Source organism: Triturus cristatus, chromosome 2_1, assembly GCF_964204655.1.
Source record: "Triturus cristatus chromosome 2_1, aTriCri1.1, whole genome shotgun sequence".
NCBI lineage: Eukaryota > Metazoa > Chordata > Amphibia > Caudata > Salamandridae > Triturus > Triturus cristatus.
In genome coordinates, this window is record NC_140581.1 from 845,398,862 (window position 1) to 845,415,581 (window position 16,720).

The 16,720-nt window shown below is 44.0% G+C and overlaps 1 protein-coding gene across 1 annotated transcript in view; it reads left to right on the forward strand.

The window, feature by feature from the left end:
* The first annotated feature begins 1,059 nt into the window (after window positions 1-1,059).
* The window catches only part of GLIS3 (GLIS family zinc finger 3), a 773,572-nt gene continuing 757,911 nt past the window's right edge, over window positions 1,060-16,720 (forward strand). The window contains exon 1 of the mRNA XM_085632942.1: window positions 1,060-1,484. The gene's annotated coding sequence lies outside the window, so the exon portion shown is untranslated. The remainder of the gene's footprint in view (window positions 1,485-16,720) is intronic.

The window sequence follows — 16,720 nt, forward strand, 5'->3', positions numbered from 1 at the left end:
GAGCGAGAGCGCGCTGTCTGAGAGGAGTCCTTCATTCAAGCTCTCCAGTGTTCCGGGTTTCCCCTCGTTTCGTGGATACGTTTAGACAAATGAATCATGAAATCACACACTCAGCAGTGAAGTGTCAGACGGTGTGTCACCAACCCTCCGATTCTTACTTTTTTCTGTGTCTGAGTTTGGAGGGGTGGCGGGGAGGGCATGGGAACAGGGCACGCGGGCATCGAAGGAGGGATGAGACCCCTGCAGCCGCCACCAGCAGGGCTGCCTCCGGCTGGAAGTTCCCAATTACACTGCAGACTGCGCGATGCATCCAGTGGGAAGCGGAGCTTCCGTTATATAAATAAAAAGCAATTAGCGCGTAAAGGGGGGCGCTTATAGTGGGTTAAAAGGGAGTTTGCCCCGAAACTAGATGTCAACTCGCCCTACTACTGGTCCCATAGGCAGACATCCTCTTCATGTTAAACAAGGTACTTTTCTGATGTGTCTGCTCTGGCACAATGGAAAAGTCTATGTACTGTGACTAAATGCACAGTCCTGCCACTTCAGAAAACTCCAAAAGTGCAGGATCAGAAAGAGGCGCTTTCCTAGCTTATTTGACATGCGAGAGAGAGCGTCGCATTTTCAAAGAAGGACAACGCGAACGTCCAGGGACAGCAGAGAACACCAATCTGAAAGTGGTCCCCATTTTCTGCTAAAAGGAAACAAATGCTGAGGTAGATGGAACTATCCGACCAAGATCACACTGCTGGGTAGGAAAGCCGGGATTATGAAAACAGAGGCCCCTCGGTTTAGACAGCGCAGGTTGGCCAATAAACCACTCAACCTCCGAGTATACACCATGAATGTCTGTGGGACGGCAGGAGCAAGGGCAGGTATGGTGTCCCCTTCTGTGCCGGGCAGCCACGGACGGAGCGCACCCCTCCCTCCCCCGTCCTCCTCCCCGCCCGCCCTCCCCATCCCAGTCCAGCAGCAGCATCTCAGCTGCAGGCACACAGAGCCCCAGCGGAGAGCGCCTGTAACTGCTAGTGGCGGAGCCCTGCACTCTGCCGGACAACCCCCCACAGCCCACTGCTCCCTCTGTCCGGAGCACGTAGCCTGTCAGCGGGGTCCTCCTGCCGGAACCCGAAGAGGGGACCCCGCCGCAGCAGCAGGGGCTCAGCCCCACGCGCGCAGATGAGCCCTCCGCCCGCAGACAGGGCACTGGCATGGGCGCAGAGGTCATGACAGCCGGGCAGCCTCTGCACAGAGGACCCCAGTGCGGGCGTGTGGCTGCCAGCCCCGGGATGGCTGAGGGCTGCGCATTCAGAAAGCACCACTTTACGGCGTGCTGAGGATGCGCGGGCCAAAGTTGCACCATTCCTTCTTTTTCGTTTTTGCATGAACCCTGCCTGTGCCCACTGCGGTGGCCGCTGCGTGCTCCAGCCGGCCGGCGGCCGTGGAAGGAGGAAGCAGGCTGCGCTTTGTTGTGGAGCCCTGGTTACCTGGTAAGTGGACGCGACACAGAGAGACGTTGCTCTGGCAGGAGAGGGGAAAGAAAGGTGTTCTGCAAACACTTTCTGAAACAGATACACAAACATAGCAAAATAACGTTTTTGGCTTCAACTTAAAAAAAAAAAAAGGTGCTGAAGGTTTTGTAATTGCACTTAACTCCGGGTGGACGCGCGTGCTCATGCGACAGAAAACCGATCAAAACTTCAGGGGTCTTTCTAGACATGCCCATAAATCAAAACAAGGCAGTAGGTGAGAAGTAGATGAGAGTGAGACAGTGGCATCACAGTGACAGCTACCACAGGCAATACTCGAGAACTTAAAGTGACTCTATACAAGTTGAAAAGTAGTTTTGCATGTTTTATAGTAAGCCTTTCATTTGCCAGTAGGGTACAAACGAGTGCCAAGCACTTTTCTGTGAAGGCTCGCTTCTCAGGGGGCCTGTGTTGTCGCGCGCCCCTTAAGGGAACACTTCACGTGCAGTCTTTTTTGGAAGAGGTCTGGAAAGGATGAGTGGATGGACTGTCTGAGGCTTGGCTAGTAGCAACTTGGCGGTTCTTAACTCAAACTTACTCACTTCATGGACACTGCCCCCCTGGAGTCGCTTCGCTCATTATTCCTGGAAACGGTGTACCACCACTTAGAAATATGACACAGGAGAGAAAACCGAGGTAGCCAAAGGAAACATTCGGTCAACAATACATACCATATTCTCAGATTTCCAAGAGGAAATAAAACCACAAAGCCACCCCTCTTTAGAGCGCCTTAAAAGATTACACAAAAATGGATATTCAGCGAACTTATTATTATCGGTTAATGCCTTCTGTATTAATGCAACAAAGGCACAGAGCAAACATGGAATTTCCGATACTTTGTCCAAATTATAAAATTCCAAGCCTCAGATTGTTTCCTCCTGTCTTGACAAAAGTTGTTTTTCACACTGAACACGGTTTCTCGTTTAGTTTGGGAAGATGGTACCCGAATATGAAATAACATCAGGTGCCAGGCTACAGATTAAGGTGTCCTCAAACTCCGTTTCTTCCCTGGCGATCACAAGACGTACCCAAGTGCATTTTGGTCTTGGTAGTTCATTTCTTCCAGTCTTGATTTACATGCTTTCTTTTTAAATCATCATTCTAGACCCCCCCCCCCCCCCATCCCTAATTTGCAAGTGTAGAGCTCATTAAAATGTAGTTTCACCTGGGGAACAATGCGGGCCGGGACCTACACTTATCGTTGGCTGTAGGTTTTGACATATTGAAAACATCTCACTCATTCTTTCGCCCGCCTCACACACCCAGGGTGCGCGACAAAATATCAATGGAGTGTCACCAATTCAGACCAATAGGGACCCCAAAAACTTATAATTATGTATCTAAACAGCCATCAAATTTGAATCATTTCAATACAAGGGAAGTGGAACTGTAGGGGAAATGCAAATATATATGTGCCCGTATTTAATATAAGAATAGCAGAACCCTTCAATGATACATTTGATTTATACGTGAAAATTGTTTTTGTTGAGTGCATGCTATGCACCTGTTTTATTGCTTTCTGCAGTTACGTACTCTATTCCATTAATTAACTTAACCTTAAAACAGTGGCGTAGTAAGTGTGCCATGGTCGCAATGGAAGCAAGAACACATGGTCTCACATCCCTTGGTTAGGTAGTTTAAAAAAATCCATAACTGGGGAGAAATGGGGCCCTCACCCCGGGGCCCCAGTACTACTGCACCTGCAAAACTACTGATAGCTAACTCTGTGCCTAAAACAGACTCCCCGTCATTAATGATTAAACTCAGATATCAGCACAGTTGGGATACAGCTTGACGGCGCTGTTAGTAAAATTTGTTTTCAGCTGCAATAAGAATTGCAGATAGATGTCTGGGCTCAACTCTGGGGCTGCAGATGTGAAGTTTCAGGTTGGGATATGAAGAGGGCCACAGAAATTATGCGAATGTGCAGTCACTACGTTTTTTGCATAATTAAATATTTCCTGCATTTGCCACATAATCCCTCATCTGCTGCATAATCTGCAGATTTTTACAAAAAAGACTTGTTTCTAGCGCAAGCGGTTCAAAAGTTACTAAAAACACAGTGACACGTGTTGCTGCATAGCGGAAGGCCCTTTGCATAGGTTGGCTGGCCTTCTTTTTATTGCTTATTGCTATATTTGGGTGTTAGACTGCTGCTAATGAGGTGCAACCAATGTCCAGACTGTGTTAACAAGTGTAAAAATGACAAAATAATAAAGTAATACTATAAAAAAATGCTGCACTAGGCCCCATAATTTGCCTTTTCTTGCAGCATAACATAATCAACCCACCACATAATTTGTCCCTCCTTGCGGCATAATTCCAGTGGCCCTTGATATAGAGGAGTTTCTGGGCCCTGCTCCCACGCTCAGTCACACCCATGGCACTCAGTCTAAGCTCAGGGAACAACCTGTGCTAGGAGTCGGAGCTAGAGATCCCGGGCCCTGCCAGAGATTGGGCACTTAGTCTGAACTCAGTGGACACACCTGTAGTAGGGACACTCGGTTCGAGCCCAGTGGACACATCTGTGCTAGAGATTCTAGCCAGAGAGAGAGCCTTTAAACACAAGAAGGAGCAGAGGGTGGCATGTGGACCCCTAGAATTCTGCCACATAAGCACCCCCCACTTCTGAAAACTTGGAAGTAAATGGAAAGTAAAACGTACAATCATGGTGAAAGCAACAAAGCAAGCATTACAACAACGTTTACATTTTACTTCCTTGGCCAGGGGTAGTGTTTCCCTAGGAGGGCAGGTTGTAGAGTGTTGGTATCAGACAGGTGGTGATGACTGAGAGCCAGACTGGGCACGGATACCAGTAGTAGCAAAAATAGATCAAATCAGTGCCACATTGGACCATGCAAGAGAGTGTAGCGACCAAACCTGACCCCCTCGATTGGTGTATTACAACACAATTTTTCAGACACAGCTCTTTGAAGGCTGTCATCATGGCAGCCCATCTAGTCCGGTAAACAGCCCCATAGTTTACAGCCCAATGGAGAAATGTCAGGATGCCCAAAGAGCCATCCGTCCCTGGTAGTAAACAAGTCCTGTTCTTTTGCATGGCCAAAAGGGAGCCTCTGTATCTGCTTGGGTTGGGCCTTGCCTTACAGGGAATGCTCTACGGTTAATATGTTAGGAAGTGTCAAGAGGGCCATTCAAGATACTTCACACCTTTGGCCCTACAAACGACCGTCAGTCACTCTCGTGGAATCCAGTTTGGTCTGCGTGGGACACATTGCTGTTTGGCTTGCTCTGCCTGATATTGAGATGACCACAAAGTGAAAGGGTTTAATCGCTTTTTCTGGAGGTGAGTTTTGAGATACAGTTGTCACAACAATGGCACACAATTATAAAGTTTCACAAGGTGAACACTGGGGCTATCAGAGTGCAGTTCTCACAGTTGAAACTAGAGATCCTGGATGTGACCCATTTCTTCTCCACCCCTCCCCCCCCCCCCACACTGGTTGATGGCAGTCTTTGCTGGACACACACACACACACACCAGTCTTTGCTGCTTTACATTTAGAAAGCTTAGAATTCTGATTCTGGCACCCCTTGTCTGAAACTGTTTCCCTGCACATGGCTCATTAACTGGAGAGTAGTATGCTTCAAAGTTGGCATATTTAATATCTCACGATAAGGAAACTCAAAAAATGTTATTTGCTTTCTACAAGCTATGGCCCGACAGAGTATCCCTTGTAGAGAGGGAAACACGATTGGGCAGTGCAGTCTGTGGACTTGTCAGAGTCAACTGGGGCATGTGAGGGTGGTTTGAAACTTAGGTCTGCCCTCGTCGTCCCATAGTGCTGTCAGTGCAAGCCCCTTCTCAGAATTGCGTGTAGTGACTGTTGCTTCACTGCGCTTTGTATGGGCTTCCTTATGACCACGCTGCAAACAGAAGATTTTTATTACACTTTGGCTAACTCAGGATTCGGCCTGGTGATTCTGTTACTGTGGCATTTTCCAAGCGGGATGTATACCACGGGACTGCTTTCAGAGCAGGACAGGTTGCCATCACCCAACTAAGCCACCAAGGACCCATTCTAGTTATTTCCCCCAGCAGGATCGGGCTGGTTTGAACATTTTTGCCAGGGCTGATTTTGGTTTCGAGTCTCGGCCTGGTTACCTGGACTCGTAGCATGCTCCCTTCCATTGCCTGAGAATTTGCATATAACCCAATGTCGACAGACACAAGGCAGTGGCAAGTGAAGAGGCCGAAGGTCCAAACAAAATACATGTCAACAACATATATTCTAATTTAAGACGTGGCAATTTATCTTTTTTAAATGTCTTTGAACGAGTTCCTATTGGAGGAAAATCAAATGTTTGTAAATCCCTTTAGATATGAGAACAATTTAGAGAAATTATGATACACATTTCATTTGCTAGAAGTGCGATTTTGGTACGTTTGATACATGAAAAGCTTACATTTGTTGTATGGTGGAGTTGTAGTGCTCGTTTTATTGTTGTTGGGGTGTTTTGGACAAATAAGACAAGTTACAAGCAGGGAAAATGTTTTCTGGAGGGGGGTGTTATGAAAGTTAATTTCCGAGTAATTTAGTAGGCTACGCGTTCACTTGTAAGTACAGATGAACATGCAGGGCTCATAGATAGCTTCTGAAACGTGCCAGCTTCTAAAGTGCAGGTTATTAGTGCCAGTGACTCTTAAGGAATGTATACACGGACTTAAACTATCCTCCCAAGCAGACACGTGTTGTATACTCTACGGTCTGTTTCTACTTTGTTTGCTTTTTGGACTATTTGCGTGAAGCTCACGTTTCTGTATGTTTAGCACGTAAATAAATAACATGAATTTTATATATGAGTTATGATGTATGGAAATCTGGGATATGTTGGTGTGATTCGTCAGTCCAGCAAGCAGACCCCCAAGTTTCAACGCGAGGAATGAAACATTTAACAAAAATACATTTAACGTGTGCACATATGTCATCCAAAAATGACCGTGTGGCAGATGCAATCTGTCTCCGCTACCTGTTGTTTACAAACTTTCACTCTTACCGCACCTTCCTGAGTTCAACAGCAATCTCACCGGGACCTATGAACTGCCGCTTCCGGTGCACGTGAGGTCACCCTTAGGCCAGCTCCCCTCAGCGTGGCACTGAGCGTGACCTCTGGGGGCACGTGCGCTGCTTAAGGTACGTCAGGGCAGAGACGCCACAGGCAACCCACCATCCCGTAGGAAACACTTTCTTCACCCGGTGCGTTATTTGGTGCACATTACCTCGATAATACGCTGCCTTCTGAAAGGGGGTTGTGGCAGCGTGGGGCTACCCCGGCGTCTTTTTTTTACACGGCAGTGAGAATATCCACAACTTCGTAATGAGACCGCGTACAGGCGCGCGCTTGAATCCAGTGGCGAAGCACGGCCTGCAATCAAGAGAGGCATCCGAGCTTCCACTACAGATGCGACTGCCACAACCTCTTCTCTTTTAAGGATGCCGTCATCTTTGAAACAACGGCTAATTGAAGGACATGGTGACTTCGGTGCAACTGAGGCCCAGAGCTGCGAGTGGCCGTTTCACCCCGGTTTATTACCAAGGACTAGTTCAATTTTCTGCAAAACTGTCATATTAAGGAGACGTGGTGTATATAAAACTAGAGATGGTAATTTCGAGTAGACACATTTAACAATACTGCAAAACTTAGCCTAGTTCTCACTAACACGCGCTGGTAGGAGGACGTTCTAATATTTAGTATAAGGCAGAGTAATCAGTAATGACAAACTGCACTGTCAGTCTCTCGCTGCAGTCAGTCACGTATGAAGACCCCAGTTCTTCCCTTTCGAAACTACATTTGCAAATGATTACTTTTCTAAAGTAGTGGCTACTGCGTTCAAAACTAAAATTGAGTCCACCAATTAAAACTATCCAAATTCTTTTAAAACATTTTTTGCTGGGGACTATCCGATTTCTTCTTAAATGTTTAGTGGTGGGGACTGTCAGTTGAAACTGCATTGTACCGCTTCCCTCTCCATATGACATTTCAGAAATGAAAAACGACATGCCTTCTCTATGCTATCACTACAATAGTTATTTTAAACAGCAAAGTAACAACAGCTGTGTACCCATAAGCGGGGGAAATAAAAATCCCACTGAACTGTGAAATTAACCTATGTCACGTTATACTACTATTATTCAAATTGATTTTATTAAATACAATACACAAGTATTTATGGGTGCATCTTTCAGCAAGAAATGGCCTTAGAAATATGGCATTTAAATATTTAATTGTCGAATATGCAATGTTAATTAATAATACTGTCATGATGCCACAAAATTACATACTTCTTTAATAAATGAACTATGCTAAGGTGAAGGAGCTTGCAGAATATTTGTTGCCTCTGTCGATTACAGACTAAATTGAACTTCTGTCTTTTATATAACAAGACCTGATGGCAATTCTCGTGGATGTAATTTACCTGGTTTACAACACTTACATTGAAAATTAAGAAAAATCCAAACTTGAATTTTGTGTTATATAAAACTTTCCATCTATAGCATATTTATTTTAGCAATCTAAACTAAAAAATGTACTATGTAATCTAATATGCGATGAAATTTAATATAACAAATTATATTAGTTGCTCTATTCTGTTGAAATGGCGAGGTAATACCCCTTCTGATGCTATCTGTTCTGCATGTAGAGGAAGCCCCAAATCCCCAGTCCACTTGTTATTCTTTTGTCCATATTATGAGAACTTGAGGGTCAAGTGGATTATTCTCTTGTGTAGGCTTATTGGTGCTGGCCACTACCTATACATTTTCAGAATTCTTAGTACTGATACAAGCAGAATTGTGGTATTTGGCACAGTATTTACTGGGAATTAAATTTGACCTAAAATGATAGGGTCTGTTTATGAAAGTGTTTTATGCAATATACCCTAATGTTTAGCATTCACTAATTTATTATTTGGATATTAAAGACATGATCCGCTTTTATGGCTTTTATCTAGACATGGGTTTTCAAATTGTATTCCTATAGAATGAAGTTCCTTTATTGTTGATCGATTCTTTGTTTCATTTGTTTTTAACAAGACCAATTTCTATCATCTTCTATTTCTGTGTTTGTAATATATGTAATTTTTAAGATCTTGCTGATCGACAATAAAGTTATGATGATGAATAGTTGCTCTGGGTTTCATGTTGCTCAATTGCTTTTTGAAATGTTTTATGTGATAATCTATCTTTGAGGACGATTAGTACATTTTTTATTAACACATTTAATTCTAATTTAATACGTTAATTGAGTATCTCTTTATCAAAATCCTTCTTTCAGTGGCAGATGCAATAATCAACAAATGGCTGGGTATTAGATTGATCCTGTTGTAATGGTGTGGACTGATCTCCTTTCTTTAAGGGTGTACTATAGCTTATTCTCACAGAGGCATTAAGTGGGAGTCCTTCCCCAATTCAGGGTTTTGTCTCAATAATGTAATATTTTTCTATATGAGGTCGAATAGTTAAATTAGATTTCGGACCACTTAGATAAAAAATGTATTTTAAAAACTCAAATCAAACTGTTATGTGTTATATTATACTCTAATGCTTTAGTTACAGAAGTTGTGCTCATGGCAAATAAACCCAGAAAATGTCATTTTTGATAGAGTATTATATTTTGTATTTATACAAATGAAATAAATAAAATAAATCTATTTTAACACTCCATCTTTGGCTGAATTCTTGTCCAGCTATCCAATACTTGTCCAAATTCTAAGTTAGGGTTGGTTTACCTCTGCTGGCTTCCCAGTGCTTTCCCTTAAGATGAGACATGTGAGCATAGTGAACTCTAGTGATTCAGATGATATAATGGGTTAAGATTGACAGGTGCGTGCACCCTCCCAAATCACCACAATAAATGCCTCAAATAATAGCTCGTCACTCAGCAAAGCTTCTACTCTCATTGTGGCCATCGGGGACCTCCAATACATATGAACAGTTGTCAGATGAAGACACGTTGGAAAAAACCTTAAGGGCATCTTCACTTAACCCACTCAAAAAATTACAGCTGCTAGGTTCTGACTAGGAGAGGTCTTTAATACTTTCAGCGTTTTTATTTGCATCAACTTTGTCTGTCAAAACTTCGAATACCTTAGAATGAGGAGGGAATCAAAGTGTGCCAAAATATCAAAGTAAGAAAAATTGTTAATGTCTGAGCCCCTTCACCTGAAATTTCACACACAACAATGAGTTGAAAGGCCCAGGGCCAACTCAAAGACGCTGCACCCTCCATCCGCTTGACCCTGTAGCTGCATCACATATACACTGTCAGGAAAAGCTCCACTTACCATACCTGGGTGTAGGGCTTGCATGTTTTTTTTATGGATTTGCAGTTGCTGAACTTGATGACAGGTTACATCAAATGTCAATGTTTCATATTTCTGAAGACTCTAATTCTGATTCTAATTAAATGCTGTAGTCTATTGCCAATCTAAATACCTCTTTCAATGGCGAAAGCAACAGTCATCAAATATCTGGGTAGTAAATAGAGCCATGATTATGGAATGGACTTGCCTCCTTGCCTTAAGGGTGTACCAAAGCTTGTTCAAGGAGAATTGTTGAATTGTGGCAAAAGTTTTTCAAGAAGATTTATGAGCTCTAGAGCACAACCTAAACACAAGAGCACATTTACTGCATTGTATCTTTGGATTTTTTAAAATGTTGTTGCTCCTTGGTATGGTTTATCAAAAAAATATGACTCATTCCTAGCCAACACTGTTATTGGGCCTTAGTACTCAATACATACCATAACCTCTAGAATGGTACATTTATCATAGAAGTATCTGTCAGTGGTAATGTTGAAGAGAATTGGGCTATGTCAGAACTTCCCATTTGTTTGCATGGGTGTTTAAAGAGGCTGTTTGGCCCATTCATTGTTTGCCTGTATAATTTGCGCTCTTTATTGAGATGCCCACGTGTACCCACAAAAATTGGTCAGATTTAGACCAGCAAATGACTGGACATGTAATATTGCACAGGATGCTGTTTGGGAGCCATTTGAAAATCTTCCTCAGCTTTCAGAGTATGGAAGCATGAGGCAGTGATGGCAATGACTTGTGTGGTCATGTTGACTTTGCTGTTGATTCCCAGGTTCTTAGCATGAATGCTGGTTGTCAGTCCTAGATCTATTAGCCACAAGGTAGAGCCCCACTGTGAAATGGTGTTCCCAAAGATCACGATTTCCGTCTTCTTGTTGTTCAGCTTCCGACAGTTGGACTTCATACAAAGCGTGATTTCGGTCCTGCAGGTACTGAACTTGAACTGAGTACTGGGCGTCTTGTCCAAGAGTGAGAGAATGAGTTGTGTGTCATTGGTGTAGGAGAGGGTGTTGATGTCATGAGAGTGGATGATGCAGGCTAGAGTACCCATTAAAGAGAATCAGTTTGTCGGAGGATACTTGAGGCACTCCGCAGATGAGCTCGTGGCCGTCCAAGGTAAACATTGTCCGTAACCCTCAACTCATTCTGTCTTCGGTTAGATCCTTTTTTAAGCTGCAGAAAGATGGCATTTGAGTTTTGACCGTTTTCTGATGTTTGTCTGTGAGATTAAAACAAGATAACGTACGGATCAGAACACATGTGGCCGGAGCCTGCAAATCATATGTTTAAATCCCAGTGTGGCATCTAGTTGAGTAGGTACAGTACCAATTCAAACTGAAGCACCAGGACCCACCACAACTGCAATATGAGTCTGCACCACATCTCTCCACCACACAGTCACTTAGCCGTTTCACTGCCACCCCACACCTTAAACTTTCTCATCTACTTCGCTGCCGCATATCATAGCTAAATTTGCCGTCAATATACCGCAGTAGTCCCTCTCCACAATATTCAATCACTAAAATCGCATTACTCCTTTAAAATGGCTCTATTATTCCTTTCGCCAGGGACCCTTTCCTGGCTTGATATTCAAACAGATAGCTGTAAACTCTCTGGACTTTGGAGTGCTTCTGTCATACACTACAGGAATAAGTAGCTTACACAGGATAAGCAAGTACACAAACAGAAACTATTAACATGGGTCTCTTGAGGAATTTCAGCGTTTTCAATTTTTGGTTCCTTTTGGAAATATAATTGCCCTGCTCTCCTGTCTTTGTTTCAAGCTCCCCATAGAAGCGTTGGACTTTAGTGTTGGGTGTAAAGTGTCCAAGAACTGTTCTTTACTTACTCTGGTGTCTGTGTCTCCTGCACATAACATGAACGAGGCATCCTAAAAGCCCCTCTTCTCGGCAAACTGAAGGATTGTGGTAAGCAGCTGATTATTTGGTTCTGTAATACCTTTCGGAGTGCATGCTTTAGTTTGATTGGAGGAAGTTTGCCAGGCTACTGTCGAACCAGTTTCCCCCAGAATGTTTCTTTTGGTCCATTTCCCGCTTTTCATAGATTGGCGTGAGCTCCAACTTCTCATTCAGTCCTAATATCTCGGGTTTTCTTCCAGTCATCTTTCATTTCATTGTTTAATGCAGAGTCGAAGTGTTTTTGACACGTTCTTGTTCCTTTTGCTATGAGCAAAGTGAATGTTTACTTTACACTCTTTGCAAACCTTCTCATCCCTTTAGGAAACGCTCGCATATGATTTAATTTTTACCAACCACTGGGCTTGGTTAGACATTAAAGTATCTGCCAGCCTTACACATTCTGGCATATTTGACTAATCGCCTATGAAGCATCTCAAGGTACATACAGTAATAATCTAATTTGTCTGCAGAAACTCTTTTAAAGTTAAGACAAGGTTTCCTGGCACTAAAGTATTAGAAAGGCTGAGAAACAAATTAAGTTGCAGGGAGGGCTGACTAAATTATACAGCAAAGAAAGAGGGCACATTTTGTTGCAGTCATGTGGCACCTCTTGCCAATAAACCAGTTCTGCATTGTAACATATCTTATTCATTAGGTGTTTGTCACGCTGGGGGTACTTTAGTGTTCGAGAAGAAATGCTACATATTTATACTTCTTCTTACGTCTGAAAACCCCGTTGACTTAACTGCAGCTTTGAGAGATTAATGACAGCATAAAAATGTTAGAAGAAATATATTATTGTATTCACCCTATCTGAATTACATTCAAGTGCTTATGTTTTTCGGTTAATGCTGCAGGCAAAATCCCTCCTCGTCCGTCAAATTGAGATGTTTACACTATCTGCACAACAGTGTTGCACTGTCATACCACACCCATGAACTACCACCTCAACAGACACCATGCCGGGGGTCCTACCTAAGGGAGACTAATTCGAGTTGGCTGATCTGGACCGGTATATGGTGACGCAGCTCGAAGGGTTCTGCCAGGAGAGAGGGGTGCTTGACAGGGGAAGTGCCACAAAGGCAGAGCTTCAGAAAGTCATGCAAGCATGGGCAGAGGCCTGCCCGAAAAGTGTCAGTGAATGGTGGGGGAGATCCTGAGTGTGGGGAGGGAGTAGAGCTGACACAGGGGTTCAGGGTGTGGAATTTAGTAAAATATCTACTTGTCCACGGGGCAGGTTGCTTCATAAATCTACTTGTCCTGTAACAAAATCCACTTGTCCCTTTGGTGCCATGTAGTGCGGCAAAAGATTATGGCAGCAATCTCATTATATAAGAGCTCTGATATAGCCTCTCTGATTATGCCAGGGTTAATGCCATAGTAGTGTTTGAATACTTGCAATCCCCTTATGTTGCCACGTTTCCGCAGATCTACATACTGGGGCTGAAGGTAGTGGTAAGCATTAGTTCCAGGGTTAGAATGCCCTTTTGAGTCTGTGCAAACCTACAAACTTGCATGTTTTAAGAGTTTTCAACAACTCATCTCTAGTCTTTTCCCATACTGAGAAATGTTGGAAATTTACTCTTGATAATGGCAGACGTAAACCTCCTTCAAGAGTTGGGAAAAAAGTGTCTGGAGGGAAAGTGAAATTGCAAACACTTAGATTTTCGCATTTCAAATCTACACATGCACATTTGCTCATGCTAAAATGCAGTTCACAAATATTTTCTAGGAGTACTATTTCTTGTCCTACTTCTGTAAATTCTTGGGAATTCACGAAAGCCATGTAGCTTCACTTAATGCAATGACACATACCATGGGTGCACTGTTTAGACTTTCTTTAATAATTGGGCCCCTGATTTTTGTCGGGCGTTGACCGTGACCTTTTTTGTTTATTAAAATTCTCTCTCTCTCTCTGTATCGGCTGGCTTCACTGTGAGTGATAGCATTCTGCTCTTTCACAAGGAGCATATTGGCACACAAAGTAGTTTTGTTCAGTGCCAGTAACTACTGTGGCAGTGTGTACTTTTTGAGACCAAAAACAATTTTTGCTTTTACCAATGTTTGTTATAATGGCGAGGGCCCGGCAGCTCCCACACCAATAAGGTTTTACAAAAACCATGCCAAAACAAATCACACATTGACAAAACTAAAAAGCTGACTACCAATTTCAGACCTACTGGCCTTGCCAATGCTTGTTTTTTTTGTTTCCCATAATCTTATTGAAACTGGTTACACTGATTTTCCATTAGGAATATTTTTGGGAAATACTTGCATGCATCAACACATGTTACTAACTGATGCTGCAAAGAAATTGTACCTGAAATGTTACAGTAGTTTAGCAAAATGTTTTTTTACTGCTTTCATTTTTTTAATGAACATTTTATTTTGAAAGCAAAGAATCATCAAAATTGCTTTCAAGCTTCTGCAAATATTTGCATCAAACCAGAGAGCATTCTGGGAGCATTATACATAGCCTTATAAGGCTAAACTTTGAAAATGTGTGTACACATTTTCATACTGGAACCACTGTCAGTAGTGCAGTCAGAGCTTACAACATTGACTTAGAGTGCTTACCCTAACAATAAAGGCTTTCAATTAATGAACCATAAATACAAGTTTGAACAGCAACACAAAAAGAGGGTAGAGGCTGTTTAATTCCACACCCAACAGATGATCCGTGTCTGTGATCTGTGAAATAGCGCAACGAACCAAGGAGTACTCCCCTCTATACTCCTTATTTAGGAACAAGTCCTACATAAACGTATGATGCACAATGGTTAAAGTTTGAACAGCATTAACATATGGGCAAAAATATTACCTTAGCTGCAGACAGTGCCATTCCGTGATCCATAATGTGGTACTGCAACCTGGCAGCCAAAGGGTTTGTGATGCAGGGTTTGGACCTAATTGTCCCAAGGACAAAATACACATAACAACTTGTTGTCCTTGACCCCCAAACAATATGTCATGGGCATCCACTGATAGCAATTCATCCCTGGGGGATGGGGATGTCTTCTTGTCCACAGGTAGATGTATGTTCTCCAGGGGCATGTCCTCTGAAAAGCTGGAGGGCAGGATGGAAGAAAGGATGTTGAAGTTAGAGCTTGCCAGACAGGACAAGGAGCAGACCCTAGCCCTTGCTAAATTAGAAAAAGAGCAGGCCTTTGCCAGATTGGAAACAGAGCAAGCCCTGGCTGAAAAGAGACTAGCCATGGAAGATAAAAAGGTGGCCCCTGACCTTAGCCTCATAGAGTTTTGGACATTAGAGTCGTACAAATAGGGTCCAACAACAGTAATGGTGGCAGTGCACCTCCTGCGTCTCACAGTGTGAGTAGAGGTCACATCCCAAAGGATATGGTACCCATAGGGGAGACATCTGTGACTCAAAGGGAAAACCTGTGAACCACACCCAACTTCAAAGTCACACTACAGTATAACTACTGGTGCCATAATTCAGCAGGGTTGAAATACACTTGTGGAGATGTGGGACCGGGCATCCTGGAACTGGGTGAAGCTCACTGCCAGAGGAATCTGTTGTGCACAAGGAGGAGTACTGCAATTGGAAGGAACTGTGCACCCTTCCTGAATAGTGGCTGGCCTGGGCTGACTACCTACTGCTGGGTGGCACCCTGAACTGTGCTCTCCAAGGGCTTGTTGGCTTGCCCCCTGTTCTCCTGTGGATGTCTCAGGGACCCACACCATCTACTTGTGAGACCTGTAAAGCGGAGCCAACTTAAGTGACCACTTAGTCTGCTAGATCTCATCTGGTAGTGCGGCATGAGCGTGGAACTAAGCATTGTGCCTGGAGACCAGATTGCCTTGTGTGGAGCCCTAAAAGTAATGCCCGCATCAAAGGAGTGTGGCCCCTGCATTGTGTGGGGCCTAAACACGCAAAATCGTCTTGTTAGTGGTGAGTGTATTCACTGGTTGCGGGATCCAGCTTGGCCTGCTTCGTCAATTGTGTCACATCTTTCTCGTGCGACATGCCGACTGCATGCTCATTGCATGGGGTGTCCTATTCACAGGTTGTGACCCTCAGAGGGAAGGCATGCCTATAGTAGGGCCTCATTGTACCTCATGCAGTACTGCTAAAGTTGCACCTGTGTGTGTGATCAGATCTGTCTTGTGCGACACGTATCAAAACGCACCAGGCATTGTGCCTCCTTACCAGGGAGATATGGAATTTACCACTCTTCATAGTGTGTGACCGGAACTGTCTGGTGAAACTCGGATCAAAACGCACCAGACTTTGTGCCTCATTTCCAGGGTGGTACTGAGTTTGCGACTCTTCACTGTGTGTGACCGAAATTGTCTGGTGTGTCTCGTATCAATGCGCACCAAATGTTGTGCCTCATTTCCAGGGAGTTGTGGAGGAGCAGATTCGTTTTCCGAGGTGCCTCGGATTGCCTGGGTGCTGCTTTGATCTATGTGTGTCTGACAGGTGCCTCCTTCTTCCAAAAGGCTCCTCTGTTTCATTTTCCATTCACCGACAGTCCCTTTTCGTCCCCTAAGTGCGGCGGACCAACTGCCTTCTCCTCACTTTGCCCTACAATTTTGTGTTGCCCGTATCGGGCCGGGTGATGAGAGTGATTGACTGGGCTGAGGAACGCTTCCAGGAGCGACCGAAAGCAGGTCAAGAGACTGCGTGACCCCCTCCCCGTGCTGCGCATAACTGGGCTGGTGCCGGTAGGCACATTGTGGAATAGTTTGATTGAACGACTATCGCCCTCAGCCTGCTTCTGCTCTGCATCCCGTGGCTGAACTTCCTGAGTGGTGGCCAAACCCCATTTGTTGACTGCCGCCTAATTAGCCCTGCTACCTACCCCCGCCCTGTTCCCTGAGACCATGACTAAGTGTGACTCTGGCCGCAATCGGCCTAGTATCAGGGAGAGGGTGGTTTATCTCCAAACCGTGGGCGCAGGGTAGTCTGGGTTAGCTGA